This window comes from Ursus arctos, unplaced genomic scaffold (assembly GCF_023065955.2).
Source record: "Ursus arctos isolate Adak ecotype North America unplaced genomic scaffold, UrsArc2.0 scaffold_5, whole genome shotgun sequence".
In the NCBI taxonomy this organism is placed as follows: domain Eukaryota; kingdom Metazoa; phylum Chordata; class Mammalia; order Carnivora; family Ursidae; genus Ursus; species Ursus arctos.
This window is the reverse complement of record NW_026623067.1, coordinates 19440118-19458060: the sequence shown is the minus strand read 5'-3', so window position 1 is coordinate 19458060 and position 17943 is coordinate 19440118. Positions and strand designations below refer to the sequence as shown.

At 42.1% G+C, this 17943-nt stretch overlaps 1 long non-coding RNA gene across 1 annotated transcript in view; it reads left to right on the top strand.

The window, feature by feature from the left end:
* The window catches only part of LOC113261624 (uncharacterized), a 341122-nt gene that overhangs the window by 322378 nt on the left and 801 nt on the right, over nt 1–17943 (top strand). The window lies entirely within an intron of this gene.

Below are 17943 nucleotides of genomic sequence, written 5' to 3'. Positions count from 1 at the left end.
TATCATTCGCTGCTCTTCAAATGGAAAATTGCCAGTCTCTGTCTCACTGGCAGAGATACTGAGATGTAAATACAAGTTGACAACCTTGCTTCTTTGCACACAGGTCGCCCCTGACTCCTAGTTGAAAACACTGCAACCAATCTGATGTTGAAAGAGTCACAGTTTGGCAGGAAAACTCAGGCAGTGAAGAACTTGCTACTTTGGAGTGTTGCTTGTCATGGTACCTTGAGCTTGGTCTTCTAGTAATTGTTGAAATGCTGATGCTACGTGGTCCCAGGTTCTGGTTTATCTGTTCCGGGGTCTGCGTAACACCAAGGTGCCTGGTCAGAAAGACAGTACTGTCAAGTCTGGTGGAGGGGCCCTTGAAGGCAAGGAGATAGCCCAAGGGACAATCTGTTTCTGACCACCTGGGATGGAGGGGATGCTTGTTCCAAAAACCCATTACTTAGACCAAAAGTTGGTCTTTATTTGGGGATGGGTAAGGGTGAAGATAAAGAATTTTATGCTTGAAAAATTATCTCCTCAAAGAGAGGATAGTCTTTTAAGTCTGCACACTGGTGCTTTTTTCTTGAAGCAATTGACATTTAATAAGGAAGAAAACAACATTTTGAAGGTTGTATTTATTTTTTTTAACACTATGACTGTCCTTGTGTTTGGAAGATAATGTTTTTATGTTTGGTTTAAAATGTTTGATATCAAGTCGAGTCCTGAGCAGATACATTTCATTAAATTCCCAGGACTTTGGTTTTCACCCCATTAAGTTCCATTATCAAAATTACCAGGCGATCTCTTAAAAGCTTAAAAGTTCCATCTCTAATAATTGCACAGGTCTCTTCCTTCTTGTTCAGTGTAAAATGCTATTTTAAATGAATCAGAGTGTGTGTTTCGCTGCCAGTTTGACTCCCCACATCTGGGAAACGTCCCAAGATCACACACTTCCTGTCTGGAGGAGGGAGCCCTTCTCGGTATGAGCATCACCAGCAGTGATTTGATGCAGTAATAAAAAGAGACATCCCAAGTGAGTCCATGTGATTAAATACGGAAAAGGGGGCTATGGACGTCTTAGGTCCTCAACATGTGAAGGTAATTAAATCTCCAAATTTGAATGTCTCCTCTTCTCTTTCTAACTATGCCTGTCCTAAAGAAAAGGAAAAAAAAAAAAAGATTTGAAATATGGGCAGAGGGGTGTGGTGCCATATGGCAGAACAAACAAAATTACCCAAACACTTCAAAAACAAGCAGGGTGCGTTTCTCCCTCTGTTCAGTAACCATATGTTAGCTCAACACGTGAGAAGCTCCCTTCGAGTTGATTCAAACAGACTCTTTGTCTTTTGGCCTCCAGTGTGCTTCCTTGAAACAAAAACCAGGGGACCTTGGAGAGACGTTGCAATGAGGTCCCTGCAGGGTCTGAATCCAAGACTGCAAAGCTTGTAGAACTATTTTTGAAGTGAGAGAACTTCAGGAAGCAGGAAGAAGATGCAGGATAAAAGAATCCTTGCCATCAAGAAGGAAGACTCTTCCAGGAGTTGTTTATAGAAGATGGGGGGGACACACTCCCGCCCTGATGGGACTGATAATCAGCAAAGGGCAGTTGGGTCGTTACAAACAATGGGTACAGAGACATCTTTATAAAATCACGAGAATAATTGGTTGGATGAAGAAGCAATGCACTGCATGGGAAATATCAGTAAAGTGTAGTTACAGGTTATGGGTGAATCCTCTTGCATCCAACCTTTCCTTTTCTCGTATGGCTCTGAAGTGTGCATGTTTTCTTGCTGACTGCTATCACAGCCCCTCCTTTCCCCTCCTTTCACCTTTTCCTTTGAAGTTCCGCCTTGGTTTATTTCAAACCTACATATTGCCTTGGGACCAGGAAACCTTGTGCCATTGGTGGCCTCAATGATATTGTACAATATATAAATGAAATACATAAAATTTAATTGAGAATATAATATAAGCCGTAGGAACGAAAAATCCTCAACAGAGTTGACCAGAAGAAATCAGAATCAGAAAAATCCAGAGGTCTGGAAATGGATCTGACCAATCTGGGCAGGGGGAGACAGCATGTAGACATTTCAAAGCTCTCACGTTAGTTCTAGTTTCCAATTCAGGTACTTGGTACAAGATCATTGATACTCAGTTCAAGTATCTGTGTTAAATCGCGTGGTTGGTGAAAGCTTTAAAAGGCCAAATTAATGAATGACTTGGTAATTCAGTAGACATTTTTGAATACCTAATACATGTTAGCAAACGGGCCTGGTAAACATTTTTAGTGGTCTCACTGCAGGGAAGTTTGAACACAAAGTATTAGTACCTTTATTTTTGTTGTCTGCACAGCTAGCCAGATATTTAATCCTTTTTGAAATTTTCATTATACACATTTTAATGTTCAGAAGTTCTTTGTTTAGTGTATGGTATTACACTAGTTTTCAAAATAATGAGGTAGCGGTAACACGTTATTATGGAAAGGTCAGACGCTTGGCAATCTCAACTCTGTTTAGGTTTATAATAGTTTGAATTTTAAAATACATCCACACACTCACACAATGTAACACATACCCACTCACATGTTCAAATACGATTTTATTAACTGCTTCCAGAGGACTTGATTTAAGAATCAAGAGCGAAAGGAGCTTTAGCTTGAAAAGACCTGCTGGTCCATTATATGATTTGCTAAATGCCTGCTTCCTGTTCCACGTTTCTGGCGTCATCCCGGATAAGCTTGTGAACGTTGCGGCTTCCGCAGCATAACCTAACCGTAAACTTGGCGGGAACACACTTGTTAAGTCACCGTGACATCAGGGAAGTGCGTGTGACTCTTGCACGCGGCAGGGCAGCTGGAGCCCAGAAGCAGGACTTTCTTCCCTCGCTTGTTTGTTTTTAAAGTCCTTCGTGGGAGTCAAAAGTTGCAACGACCAAGGCAGTTCCGTAGCTAACAAATCCATAGTTTTCGATCGATCTCCAAGTTCACGAGACAGACTTTTCTCAGCGGCTGGCCCCCATTTATGTGTCGACGCAGATCAGGGCTGAGCACACAAGTGACCCAGAACACTGAATGGAAAGCTGTGTTGGTCGTCTCCCAAGTTATTGGAACCGACTTGCCCTTTGGTAGAAAAGCGCTGGGATGGAATAATCTCTTTTTTGCCGGAAGACAAGCACTCAAGTGATGTCAGCCGTGCTTGGAAAGGGCATTGAAGCATCTTCTACTTAAACAAATGGAGTAACAGATTCTAATAGCAAAGCAAACTTACTTTCGAGGACTCCGGTATGCTTTATAGGTAGATGTTCTGTAGTTTGTTTCACTTAAGATTACTTACTTTATAGGACTTTCAGTATGACTTGAAAACATTCCATTCTTACTGATTTTTTTCTTTTGTATTTATTTAATTTTATTTTTAAAAAGATTTTGTTTTTAAGCCATCTCTACACCCACCATGGGGCTCGAACTCACAACTCTGGGATCAAAAGTCACATGATCGACTGACTGAGCCAGCCAGATGCCCCCAACTGACTTTTTAAATTATGCATTTGTGATATTAATTTTGTTTTGGAAAAAGCAATATAAAACATTATAACCCATTACATTGTCCAGCTACAAAAATGCCTGTAGCAATGAAGTAATATGCCAAATGCTATTTCTTCTTTTTTTTTTAATGATTTTTTATTATATTATGTTAGTCACCATACAGTACATCCCCGGTTTCCGATGTAATGCTCGATGATTCATTAGCTGCGTGTAACACCCAGTGCACCGTGCAATACGTGCCCTCCTTACTACCCATCACTGGTCTATCCCATTCCCCCTCCCCCCTCCCCTCTGTAGCCCTCAGTTTGTTTCTCATAGTCCATAGTCTCTCATGTTTCATTCCCCCTTCTGATTACCCCCCCTTTCTTTATCCCTTTCTTCCCCTACCGATCTTCCTAGTTCTTATGTTCCATAGATGAGAGAAATCATATGATAGTTGTCTTTCTCTGCTTGACTTATTTCACTTAGCATTATCTCCTCCAGTGCCATCCATGTTGTAGCAAATGTTGAGAACTCGTTATTTCTGATAGCTGAGTAATATTCCATTGTATATATGGACCACAACTTCTTAATCCAGTCATCTGTTGAAGGGCATCTCAGTTCCTTCCACGATTTAGCTATTGTGGACAATGCTGCTATGAACCTTGGGGTGCATATGGCCCTTCTCTTCACTACGTCTGTATCTTTGGGGTAAACACCCAGTAGTGCAATGGCTGGATCATAGGGTAGCTCAATTTTTAACTTTTTAAGGGACCTCCACACTGTTTTCCAGAGTGGCTGTACCAACTTGCATTCCCACCAACAATGGAGGAGGGATCCCCTTTCTCCACATCCTCTCCAACAATTGTTGTTTCTTGCCTTGTCTATTTTTGCCATTCTCACTGGCGTAAGGTGGTATCTCAGTGTGGTTTTGATTTGAATTTCCTTGATGGCTAATGATTTTGAACATTTTTTCATGTGTCTGTTAGCCATTTGTATGTCTTCATTGGAAAAGTGTCTGTTCATATCTTCTGCCCATTTTTTGATTTGTTTGTTTGTTTCTTGTGTATTGAGTTTGAGAAGTTCTTTGTAGATCTTGGATACCAGTCCTTTATCTGTAGTGTCATTTGCAAATATCTTTTCCCATTCCGTGGGCTGCCTCTTAGTTTTTCTGACTGTTTCCTTGGCTGTGCAGAAGCTTTTAATCTTGATGAAGTCCCATAAATTCATTTTATCTTTTGTTTCTCTTGCCTTTGGGAATGTATCATGAAAAAGGTTGCTTTAGCCGATGTCATAGAGGTTGCTGCCTATGTTCTCCTCTAGAATTTTGATGGATTCCTGTCTCACATCGAGGTCTTTCATCCATTTGGAGTTTATTTTTGTGTATGGTGTGAGATAGTGGTCAAGTTTCATTCTTTTGCATGTAGCTGTCCAATTTTCCCAGCACCATTTATTGAAGAGACTGTCTTTTTCCCACCGGATGTTTTTTCCTGCTTTATCAAATATTAGTTGCCCAAAGAGCCGAGGGTCCATTTCTGGGCTCTCTATTCTGTTCCATTGGTCTATGTGTCTGTTTTTGTGCCAGTACCATGCTGTCTTTGTGATCACAGCTTTGTAGTACAGCTCGAAATCCGGCATTGTGATGCCCCCAGCTTTGTTTTTCCTTTTCAACAGTTCCTTGGAGATTCGGGGCCTTTTCTGTTTCCATATAAATTTAAGGACTATTTGTTCCAGTTCTTTGAAAAATGTCCTCAGTATTTTGATCGGGATAGCATTGAAAGTGTAGATTGCTCTGGGTAGCATGGACATTTTAACTATGTTAATTCTTCCGATCCATGAGCATGGAATATCTTTCCATCTTTTTATGTCTTCCTCAATGTCTTTCAAGAGTGATTTATAGTTTCTAGAATATAGGTCCTTTACGTCTCTGGTTAAGTTAATTCCAAGGTAACGTATGGTTTTTGGTGCTATTATAAATGGGATGGATTCCCTAATTTCTCTTTCTTCGGTCTGGTTATTCGTGTATAGAAATGCAACTGATTTCTGAGCATTGATTTTGTATCCTGCCACGTTACTGAATTGCTCTATAACTTCTAATAGTTTGGGAGTGGCTTCTTTTGGGTTTTCCATATAGAGTATCATGTCATCTGCGAAGAGAGACATTTTGACTTCTTCTTTGCCGATTTGAATACCTTTGATCCCTTTTTGTCGTCTGATTGCTGTTGCAAGGACTTCTAGTACTATGTTGAATAATAGTGGCGAGAGTGGGCATCCTTGTCGTGTTCCTGATCTTAAGGGAAAGGCTTCCAGCTTTTCCCCATTGAGAATAATATTTGCAGTAGGCTTTTCATAGATGGCTTTTATGAGATTGAGAAATGTACCTTCTATTCCTACACTCTGGAGGGTTTTAATCAGGAAAGGATGCTGTATTTTGTCAAATGCTTTTTCGGCATCGATTGAGAGGATCATATGGTTCCTGAGTCTTTTCTTGTTGATATGATGTATCACGCTGATTGATTTGTGAATATTGAACCACGCTTGCATCCCAGGTATGAATCCCACTTGATCGTGATGGATAATCCTTTTAATGAACTGTTGGATTCTATTAGCAAGTATCTTGTTGAGGATTTTGGCGTCCATATTCATTAGGGAAATCGGTCTGTAATTCTCCTTTTTGAGGGGGTCTTTGCCTGGTTTGGGGATCAAGGTAATATTGGCCTCATAGAATGAGTTTGGTAGCTTTCCTTCTGTTTCTATTTTTTGAAATAGCTTTAGGAGAATAGGTATTATTTCTTCTTTGAATGTTCGGTAGAATTCCCCAGGAAAACCGTCCGGGCCTGGAGTTTTGTTATTTGGAAGGTTGTTTATCACTGACTCAATTTCTTCATAATTAATTGGCCTGTTTAAGAAATCAGTTTCTTCCTTTTTCAATCTTGGTAGTTTATAGGTTTCCCGGAAGGATTCCATCTCTTCCAGATTGCTTAGTTTATTGGCATATAGCTGTTGATAAAAATTTCTAATAATCCTTCCAATTTCCATGGTGTTCGTCGTGACCTCTCCTTTTTCATTCATAATTTTAATAATCTGGGTCCTTTCTCTTTTCTTTTGGATAAGTCTTGCCAGTGGTCTGTCAATTTTATTGATTCTCTCCAAGAACCAGCTTCTAGTCCTGTTGATCTGCTCTACTGTACTTCTGGTTTCTGCTTGATTGATTTCAGCTTTAATTTTGGTCAACTGCTTCCTCGTGCGTGGATTAGGCCTGTCCCTCTGTTGCTGTTCCAGCTTCTTGAGGTGAGAATATAAAACCTGCATTTTAGATTTTTCTATTCTTTTGAGTGAGGCTTGGATGGCTATGTATTTCCCCCTTAGGACTGCCTTTGCAGTATCCCATAGGTTTTGGACTGTTGTATTTTCATTCTCATTGGTCTCCATAAATTGTTTAAATTGATTTTTGATTTCCTGGTTTATCGAGTCATTCCTGAGCAGGATGGTTCTTAGTCTCCAAGTGTTTGAGTTTCTTCCAAATTTTTCCTTGTGGTTGAGTTCCAATTTCAGAGCGTTGTGGTCTGAGAATATGCAGGGGATAATTTCAATCTTTTGGTATCGGCTGAGACCTGTTTTGTGTCCCAGAACATGGTCTATTCTTGAAAATGTTCCATGGGCATTAGAATAGAATGAGTATTCTTTGGTTCTGGGGTGTAGTGTTCTATATATATCTAAGAGGTCCAGCTCGTCGAGTATGGCATTCAAAGCCTTTGATTCTTTGCTTAGTTTTTGCCAGGGTGTTCTGTCTATTTCTGAGAGTGGAGTGTTGAGGTCCCCTACTATTAATGTATTTTTATCTATATGTCTCTTTATTCTGGTTAAGAGTTGGCTTGTGTATCTTGCTGCTCCCCTGTTGGGGGCATATATATTTATAATTGTCATATCCACTTGTTGAATACTTCCTTTAAGAATAATATAGTGCCCTTCTGCATCTCTAACTATAGTCTGTAGTTTAAAATCCAGTTTATCTGATATGAGAATTGCTACCCCAGCTTTCTTTTGAGGTCCATTTGCGTGAAAGATGGTACTCCATCCCCTTACTCTCAGTCTGAATGCATCTTTGGGTTCGAAATGAGTCTCTTGTAGACAGCAAATGGATGGGTCATTTCTTTTTATCCAATCTGCAACCCTGTGGCGTTTAAAGCAAGAATTTAAACCATTAATGTTCAGGCTGAGTACTGAGAGATATGCTTTTAATTCTGCCATGTTGTCAGTAAAGTCTTTGTTTGTATTGGCTGTGACTTTCTGTTTTGTATCACTCTTGGGGCCTTTTTACTTTTATAGAACCCCCCGTAATACCTCCTGTAGGGCTGGTTTCGTGATTACGAAATTGGCTAGTGACTGTCGATTCTGAAATGTCTTTATTTCTCCATCAATTCTGAATGACAGCCTTGCTGGATAAAGGATCCTTGGCTGCATGTTTTTCTCTGAAAGAGCTTTAAAAATGCTCCCCCAACCCTTTCTCTCATTCCAGGTCTGTGTAGACAGGTCTGACGTAATTCTGATGCCTTTGCCTTGGTACGTGAGAAATTTCTTTGCCCTGGCCGCTTTCAATACTGTATCCTTGGATCTCATATTTGCGAAATGCACTATGACGTGACGTGGTGTAGGTCTCTCATGGCTGAGCTTGGGAGGGGTCCTCTCTGCCTCTTGGACACGAATTTTTGTTTCCCTTGCTAGATTAGGGAAGTTTTCAGCTACAATTTGTTCAAATATCTCTTCTAGACCTCTGTTTTTCTCCACCCCCTCGGGGATGCCGATGATTCTAACATTGGATCGTTTCGTTGAGTCAGTAATCTCCCGTAGCCAACATTCGTGGGCGTGGATTTTTTTAAGACCATCTTCTATTTTTATTTTTTCCTCTATTAACCCATCCTCCAATTCACTAACCCTTTCCTCCGCTTCGGTGACCCTGGCCGTCAGAGCCTCTAGTTTTGCCTGCATTTGGCTCATAGAATTTTTAATTTCTGTCAGATTCGCTCTCATTTCCGCCCTTAGGGATTCTATATTCTCAGTAATATTTTCCTGAATACTTTTTTCAAGTCTACTCATTATCTTGACCATTGTTACTCTGAATTCCATTTCTGATAATTTGGTTACATCCATATCCGTTACTTCTGTGGCAGAGGCCACTGACTCACTGTCTTTTCTTTGCTGGGGGGGGCTTCTCCTTCTTGTCATTTTAATGAGGGGAGGTTGCGGGGTTGTCCAGAGCCCAAAATTATTGACTGGGTCCCAGGCCGTGCCCCTTGTTTTATAGGGATCTTAGAGATGTGGGCTTCTTCTTTAAAGATTTTATTTATTTACTTATCTGAGAGAGGGAGACAGACAGTCAGCAAGAACAGAACAGAAGCAGGGGAGTGGGAGAGGAAGACGCACCTCCCAGCGGAGGAGCCCGATGAGGGACTCCTTTCCGGAACGCTGGGATCACACCCTAAGCCAAAGACAGGCGCTCACTGACTGCGCCACCCAGGCCCCTCCGGTTGTGGGCTTCTTGATTTTTCAGCCTGCCTTCTGTGTTCTGGGGGAGGGGCCTGCCGCGCTGATACTCAGGCAACCCTGTTTGGTTAGAGTCTCCGTGTCCCCTGCGAGGGAGGATGGGGATGGGCACTCTCTGAGCCGGTATTTCCAGGCTTTTGTTCTCTGGTGGCTTTCCCTGGCGGCCGGCTATGCCTCTTCTGAGGGTCAGAGCAGCAGAGGCTGCATTGTCACAGAACAGAGGGATTGCGACCCGTTCTCCACTGATGTTCTGGCCACTTTAACTCTATTACTGTTGGTGCTGCTCAACCCTGCAGTGTCCCGGGATGTGCGCCTCACACCCGGCGTCCCTGCCCTCACTTCCAGGGCCGGCGCGTCTCTGTCCTTTGTGTTTCTAATGCCGCCAGCCACCGTCCGCCCCGCGCGCTCCCGGGTCTCCCGGTCTCAGTCTATGCCCGGTGAGCGCACCTCGATTCCGGAGTTTCGGGAGAAGCCTGGTGGCGCGCGCACCCGGTTCAGGGTCTCAGTCTGCTGTTTCGCGGGTGCCGACCGCGAGTCCGCCCGCTCCCCCGTGCAGGTGGCCCGCCAGCCACCAGCCGCCCCGCCGCGCGCGCGCTCCGGGAGTTCCCGGTCTCAGTCTGGATCCCGTGAGCACACCGGGATTCGGGTGTTCCGGGAGATGCCTGGTGGCGCACTCGTTCACGGCTCACAGGTCTCAGTCCGCTCTCTCGCGGGCGCCCTCTGTGAGTCCGCCCGCTCCCCCGTGCAGGTAGCTGCCGCTTCCCGGCGCCCAAACGCGGCGGCTCCCTCCCTCTTCCGTTTATCTTCCGATATCCGTGCACGGTTTACAGCTCCCCTCTTCGTACCTCAATACTCAGCGCTGGAGATGTTCATTTGTAGAGATCCAGATGCATCATCCTGCGTCTCAGGCTGATTCCGTGGTTATTTAGGCTGATCTGGTACCTATCCAGCTCGACTCAGGGGACCGGCTGAAAAAGGGGTCCCCTACTCCTCTGCCATCTTAACTCTCTCTCCTAGGTCCCTTATTTTTAAAAAAGTGCTTTGTTCTTGTTTTTGCTATCAAGTCGTAGGAGTTCCCCATGTATTTTGGAAGTGCATCCCTTATCGGGCACGTGGTTTGCAAATATTTTCTCCCATTCTTTAGGCTGTCTTTTCACTGTGATGACTGTTTCCTTTGCTGTGCAGAAGCTTTTTAGTTTGATGGAATTCCACTTTCCTATTTTTGCTTTTGTGGCCTGTGCTTTTGGTGTCATATGAAAAAAATCATTGCCTAGACCAACGTCAGGAAGCTTTCCCCTTTGTTTTCTACTTGTATATATAGCTGCAGCTGTTAGGTCTAAGTGTTTTATCCATTTGGAGTGGATTTTTTTGTGTATAAGTGTTGGGTTTCATTCTTCTGGATGTGGGTATTCAGTTTTCCCAGCACTATTAACTGCAGAGACTGTCCTTTCTCCATTGTGTCTTATTGGTATATTTGTCATAGATCAGTTGAGTATAGACATGTGGGTTATTTATGGGTTATGTATTCTGTTCCATTGGTCTGCATGTCTGTTTTTATGCCCTTGCCATACTCTTTTGATTACTATAGCTTTGTAATGTATTTTGAAATCAGGCATTATAGTGTTTCCAGCTTTATTCTTGTTACTGAAGATTTCTTTGGCTATTTGGTGTCTTTTGTGGTTGCATGTGATTTTATGTTTTTTTTCCTATTTTTTTAAAAAAACAGCATTGGGATTTTGATAGAGATTGCACTGAAGTTGACTATGTTCTGGGGATCTACTATACAACATTGTGACTGTAGTGAATAATGTTGTATACTTGAAATTTGCTAAGAGGGTAAATATCAAGTGTTCTCACCTTGACAAACAAACAAGATGGCAACTATGTGAAGTGATGGATGTGTTAATTAGCTTGATTGTGGTGATTATTTTGTGATGTATAAGTATGTTAAATCATCGAGTTGTACACCTTCAATAAATACAATTGCCAATTATATCTCCATAAAGCTGGGGAAAAATACAATGAGAGAGTAGGTAACGAGCTGTCACCGGAAGGAGAATTTTGAAGCTGTGAAGAGCATAGTTAATTAAAGGACTTTGTAACTTGCTCTTGACCCAAATATTAAACTGCAGAGAGTTAGTAAACCAGGACTAGACATCTCTAAGGAATCAAGAGAAAGGGACAAAAGCTTGTCTTATAAATAGAAAGAACAGGGGTAATGAAAAATTAATTTAGGACTTTAAAAGGCATCTGTTGTAGTGACTGATCAGAAGACCCACTATTTCCTTCATGTCCTTGCATTTATCTCTGTGCTCTGAGTGAGAATGAAGCTGTTCTTCCCTCGTCCTGCATCACACCTGTCATGGACAGAAGCCGATGTGGAAGGAAGTGGAGGAGAGGAATTAGGGGCCCATCAGAAACCGGTCATGATAGAAGTCTGGTACCCGAGTACTCATTTGCAAAGATTCTGTGCAGGACTGCTGGGGAGACGGCCTGTAACGTTAATGCTACTATCGTTTTCCTAAATCAGTCACCCTTCTTTGCATGAGCTTCAGTGTTCATTCTCTGTCTGTAAAATACAGGGGATGGAAGCAGTCCTGTTTGGTTTTTCTTTTTCTTTTTCTTTTTCTTTTTCTTTTTCTTTTTCTTTTTCTTTTTCTTTTTCTTTTTTTTTTTTTTCCTGCCTGGTGTACGTTCCTCTTCTCATAAAGCACCCTGTGACATTTGCTGGCCCAATCTGATACACACCTGGGAATTTAAATCTGGAGTAGAAATAACAGCCAGGAACTGGTTTTGCCAGTTGCTAAGTCCCATCTGTACTCTCGGAATGCCCTCATTCTTCATCTTTTCTGAGGCAAAATAATTCCTTTGAACCCATGAGATACCAAGTGCAGACAGAGCCGGAGCCTCAAGGTTGCGGTGTCCGTCTGTCCCTGCGAGGAAGATCCACCTGATGAAGTGAGGCGTGGCTTGGGAAATGCTCGAGGCCGATGGAGATGCGTTCAGGCAGATTATTTTCATGGCCTTGTAGTGTCCCTTATGGCAATAGCGCTCTTATTCTAATTAATACATGATCTATCGGGGAAGCAAATGCTTCTTAGTAGAGTTTTCACTGCAAGGTTGAATCCGGTTACTGTTTCTCCACAGTAGAGTGTATTCAGTGAAATAAACTTCTGGGTTTTGGCTACTAAACTACTCCTTTCTTCCCTTCATTCATTGCCCTTCAATAAACATTTTCCGAGCTTATACTATACAGAACACACTGTGCTATGGGCTAATAGGGCTTCTTTCTAGGACGTTTTTATGTGACTGAAGTGATCCACTTTGCTAGAGAAAGATTTAAGAGACTTTTGGAATAAATGTCATTTCAGAGAGATGGAGATCCATGAATTTTTTAAAGATTTTTAAGAAATTGTGGGTCTATAAAACAATGCCCTTGTCAACAGCTCCTAAATATAGTCTAAGGGCTCCTAAGTATAGTCTGGGTGGTTCAGCTGGTTAAGCGTTGGTCTCTTGGTTTTGTCTCTGGTCATCATCTCAGGGTTGTGATCCAAGGTTCTCCCCCAGGGGGCTCCGCACTCAGCGGGGAGTCTGCTTGTCCCTCTGCTTCCCCTCTGCCCGTCCCCTGGCTTGCCCATAGGTGTGCATTCTCTCTTTCTCAAATAAATAAATAAAATCATATATATATATGTGTGTGTGTGTGTGTGTGTGTGTGTGTGTGTGTGTATATATATATATATAAAATCAGTATTTCACCTCAGAGGATTTCAAAAGATTTTCCTACTAACGGACTTGAATTCTCCTAAAATCCATTTACACCTTCTTCCCCATCTTTGCACCCATGGAATAGCCCATTCCTTACGATAATCCTTCTCTTGGTTGATGGAGTTCATGAAAAATCCTTTCTGTAGTTAAGGCAGCTACAAAGTCACTTTTCAGCCTTTTCCTTCTTCAGGCTAAGTAATCCAATTATGCCAACCTTTATACCATAATTAAACGAAAGAGTGCTGCAGAAGACTTGAATCACGTCCCTGAACTATCCCCCGATCCAGCCAGGTGCCCTGCAAGGAGAACTGTGGTTAGTGGCCTAGTAAAGCTAAGGACGTTTCATGTTCTGTGCTGTAAGCCTCCGTCTGGCACAGACTTGGGGGAAACAGACGAAAAATCCATTCCAGCCATTGCCTTTCAGTGGGGCTTGACCCGTGAGGGAACGACCTGAAACAGGTATGATTCATGCCCCATTGATAAAAAAAATCCCGAAAGCAGGCTACTCAGTGTGTTTACAGTAATGTCCTAGAAAATCGGCTTCTGGCTCTAGCACGTTTGAATCTGAGGCCCGCCTCGTGCACGCACAGAACAACCTTAGCATTAGCAAGTTAAGCGATCTCATCTGTACCTCACTATCCTGTGTCTTCTGTCCTCTGCCTGCGTTAGGGGTGGGGGTGGTGGCCCTGTGGCTGTATGACCTTAACCACCTTGCTACGAGTCATCGTATGTGCCTGCCTTTGGTATCTCTTTAGCTAACACTGGTCTACAATTTTTTAACATACTCAGTTATTACCTTTAAAATAGCTGGTAGATTTTAACAGATTCTTTACATACCTTAGATAAAATATATATTCCAAATAACTTCACCTCTGTATGCTCTCTTTCACATGTCTTTTTCTTTTTTTTCCTTTTTTTTTACTTCTGACTGTTATCTAAACCTTAAAATAAGGAAGAAGGAAATTACTCTGGTGGCCCCACACTTTCCTCCCTCCTAACCTGAATGTGGACCTGACCTGAAATTTGAATCAGGAGCTATGTGACTTCTCAGTTTCAGCTCCTTCCGGTGCTACTGTCTTAATCATGGGATGTCCTGAGGGCCAAGACTGGAATGAAGCAAGAGAGATGCCCGGGGTGTAACATTTAAGGAGGCACTTTCAGAGTTCTCCGCCTTCTACCCGGCCCTCCTGACTTTTTCCCAGTGTGGTGTGCAGTAGGCGAACAGACGTACTAGGATGTGGTCGGAGGGGACGATCACATGTTAGCTGCGGTCCTGGAGCAGTCGGACCCACGTTACCCGTGGAATAAGAATTCTGTGGATCCAGGAGAGGGGCCCTGGGTATCAGCTGTCTATGGGTAAATCAAGATCTCTATTCTGGTCCCTCAGATCTTTTTTCTCCTCTTTTGACTCGTGCTGATGTTAGGGACTGAACTGCATTCCCTTAAAATTGGTATGTTCAAGTACTAATCCCCAGGACATCCAAATGTGACTGTGTTTGGATGTAGGGATTTTAAAGAGTTAATTAAGACTAAAGGAGGTCATATGGGGGTGCCCTCATTCACAGAGGTAGAGCCCCCAGGGAAGTGTATGCACAAAGTTAAAGGCCATGTGCAAGCCAAGGAGAGAGGCCTCACGAGACACCAAACCCGTCAACACCTTGATTTCCGACTTCTGGCTTCCAGAACTGTGAGCAAAAAATTTTCCATTGTGTAAGCCACGCAGTCTGTGGTATGTTGTTGTGGTAGCCCTAGCAAGCAGATGCTGCTGATCGTATGGCCAATGCGATGCAGAAAAGTCCTAGTACTTGAAAAATTTCCCCTCTTAGCCCTGAATATGACCTTCTCGGATGCTCCTGTGGACACATCATTTTTACCATTTTATTCTCTACTCTTTAACTTCAAAGAAGCTATTCTTGGATTAAGAAATCCCTTTATGAGTTATAATTAGAATTTGAGGCCAAGCCTAGAAAGACCTCTAGAGGTTTCTCTTTGCTCTAGGAATAGGATTGTAAATTTTAATGGATCGTCTCAATGCTCTCTAAGTTCGGGGCCATGCCCAGGCCCTGCTGTTATTACCTTCAGTGGAAAAGAAATCGACTAGATGTCATTCTTGAGTGATGGACCATGCCTCTCTTCCAAACAAAAAGCTGGCTAATTTCCATACTGTCCATTTCATGATCGAGATCATTCATTTGTCTCCCCAGTTCTTTTCACTTAATTTAAGGTTAAATCACATCTATTCTCTTTGCTCTTAAACACACACCAGTGTGTAGAAACTCCAACAACAATAAATTAAAGTACATAACCAAAAGGACCACAGAACACTTCCCCCAGCCCCCAGGGGACAAGTATCTGTCACGAGTTTGGTGGTGTCAAGAACCAGGATTGATACCACCGCCAGTCAGCTCAAGTATCCATATCTACAAAGGGAAGGTATTGTATTAGATCACCTCTAATTCTGTTATGTAAAGATTCTGTAACAAGAGATAGAGAAAAATAGTTGGAAAAACTAGATTATATGTTCAAATATTAGCAGGTTGGACACATTTCCTGAAGTTCCACTCTTTCCTAGCCGAGTCAAGAAATTCAAAGTTAACCTCTCTCTGATCTAGCAACTATATCCCAGCCATAGCTCTAGGAAGCTATATTCATTCAGCATTTGAAATTTACAACCCAAGCCAAGATTTTCCAACCCAATGCCTATAGACTGGGACGGGAGCAACATGGTGGCAGTGGTGAGCTGAAGAACAGTGCATATCAACTGTCTAATCCTGGGACCCAGGATTCTGCCCTATATGATATTACTGACCTGCAAGGTGAGGGGATCCATGGTTGCTAGATTTTCAGATTTTCTGGGAGAGGCCAGGCATCCAAATTTTAATATCACATTTCATAATCCTAAAGTGTTGGCAACCATAAGTTTTTTGAAACTCTAAGGTGAATAAACATGTCTGCCATCATTTTTTAATAACCCTATAGTTCTCAATGTAGGAGCTATGTAGACATTCCCTGACACTGGGTTCATGTTGTCCACCTTTGTGGGAAATCTGTGTTCCCCCAAAGTGCAGTAGATTCTCAGGGCTCCTTATGTATTTGTCTTATTGTTTTTGACTTGACCTAAAATTTGATTTGAACAAAGGATTGTTTCCAAAAATAGATGTGAAGTGTTTTAAAACAGTCCTGGGCACATCACAAACACTATTGAAGTGTTAACTACTGTTGCTAGAGAAAGGTTTGTAAGACATACGCTGTAGGAACCATGAATTAATGTCCTAATTTTTCTACCATGTTGTTCTGGGGAAAGACCATCCTTCAATTTCATGAAATTCAAAAGCATTTTAAAACATCTTTAAAGTTTTTATGATATTCAGAAATAGCTATGCTTTATGTAAGGCTTTATTGTGCAAAAAACCAAAGAGAGTCTTAGCTAGTTTGCAACCTCGCTTTTGCTATTTTTGCTTTTAGATTAAAAAAAAAAGTGTGCACTTTCATTTTTTATCTAGGTTGCTCACAGCTGGGCTGACTTGGGGGATTTTACCTTTGGATCTGAGAGTACAAATACTTTCATCAATATTCTATTTCCCAAAGGTATGCTAATTCTCATGAATAATCACAATGATCAGGGCAAATTTTTAGAGATTATAACTGAATCATTCCTCCAGAATTGCTGTAAAGAAAGTCTGTAGTAGAAGCTACTTAACTTGAAGATTCTCTCACATTCTATCCAGCCCCTGACCTACCTTTCCGGGAATGCACACTGGCAGTGAGGAGTGTTACACTTTCTTCCTTTGTTCCCATCATAATCTGTGCCCAGAATGCCTCTCATCTCCTGCTCATTGTCAAAATCATTCCCATTTTTAAATCATGGTTTCAAATTCTGCCTCCTCTAGCTAACATTTCTTCAATATTATAATCACCCTGTGCCATCCCTGATGTTTCCTTCCTTTGAGATTTCATAGCTGCCTATTCTTGTATCTTTGAAGTCACTCACCAGGTTCTTATTATGCACGTCCACACACCTTTTATAGCTCCCTACTAGATTTTCTGCTTTGTGGGGGTATATAGATTTTTGACATTTTACGATGCATTATTGCACATCTAATTAAATCCATTAGAGGTATTAATTCTTGGTTCCTTTCGTCCTCCTACACGTGAAGCCCTTCTATGTCCAGTGGTTTCAACAGGACCTCCTAAATTTTCCTTTGGTCAGTTTGAGCTGAATACTCAAGTGGTATTGGGGTGAGCCATTTTCTCTGAATTTGTTCTTATAGATACTACCATGTCTTGCCTCTAAACAGTCTATATTCTCATTGATATATCGAGTTATTGGTTATCTTAGAATGTTTTATTGATTCCTTTGGCGATTAGAGTAAATTTAGAATACAAAGCCTGTCATTATTTAACCTTGTCATAGTTTCCCACAGAAATCTGTGTAACCCTTGATATTCACTTTGCTTTTAGTCTTTTGGGTGAACCTTTATGGAGTAACATGGTCACAAAGTGGCTTTCAAATGCTCTCCCTGGTGTCCGCTGAGGACTCACAGTTGACACTGGAGGGCAAGCATCTCCAAAGCTAGCTTGAATGTCAAGGGAGCTGGTCTTCTCTTTCCCACAGCTACGGTGCTCAGACATTTCTGTTTGTCTGGAATAGAACCCAGTTATGCCTCTTGTCCCTGTGTAACTATTAACAGTGACCCCTTGGACGCTCAAAAGTGTGTCAACTTAGATAATAAATTGCATGGTCTCTCTAGTCATAGTAACCCTCTGTTTATTATGAAATGCCAATAGTACAGTATTGAAGACCTGTGAATTGAGGGGAGATCAGGAATTAACTTGGAATAAAGAAGGATTTGCTCCTAGAGCCGGGACCCCTTCTTTTGGCGTTCAGTCCATTTGATAAGGTCCTGTAGGTAGAATGAGTTCTTATCTCCACAAGGTGTCCCTGATGTCTCCGCAGGGCTATGGCAATGTGTGTGTGTGTGTGTGTGTGTGTGTGTGTGTGTGTGTGATGGGTGGGTGGGTGGTGGATATGGATGGAGAGGTGCATGCTATTACTGGGAATACAAATGCTCTTTCATAATGGGTTGGCACAATTAATGAGTGTGGTAGCCAAGGAACCCAACAGCTTT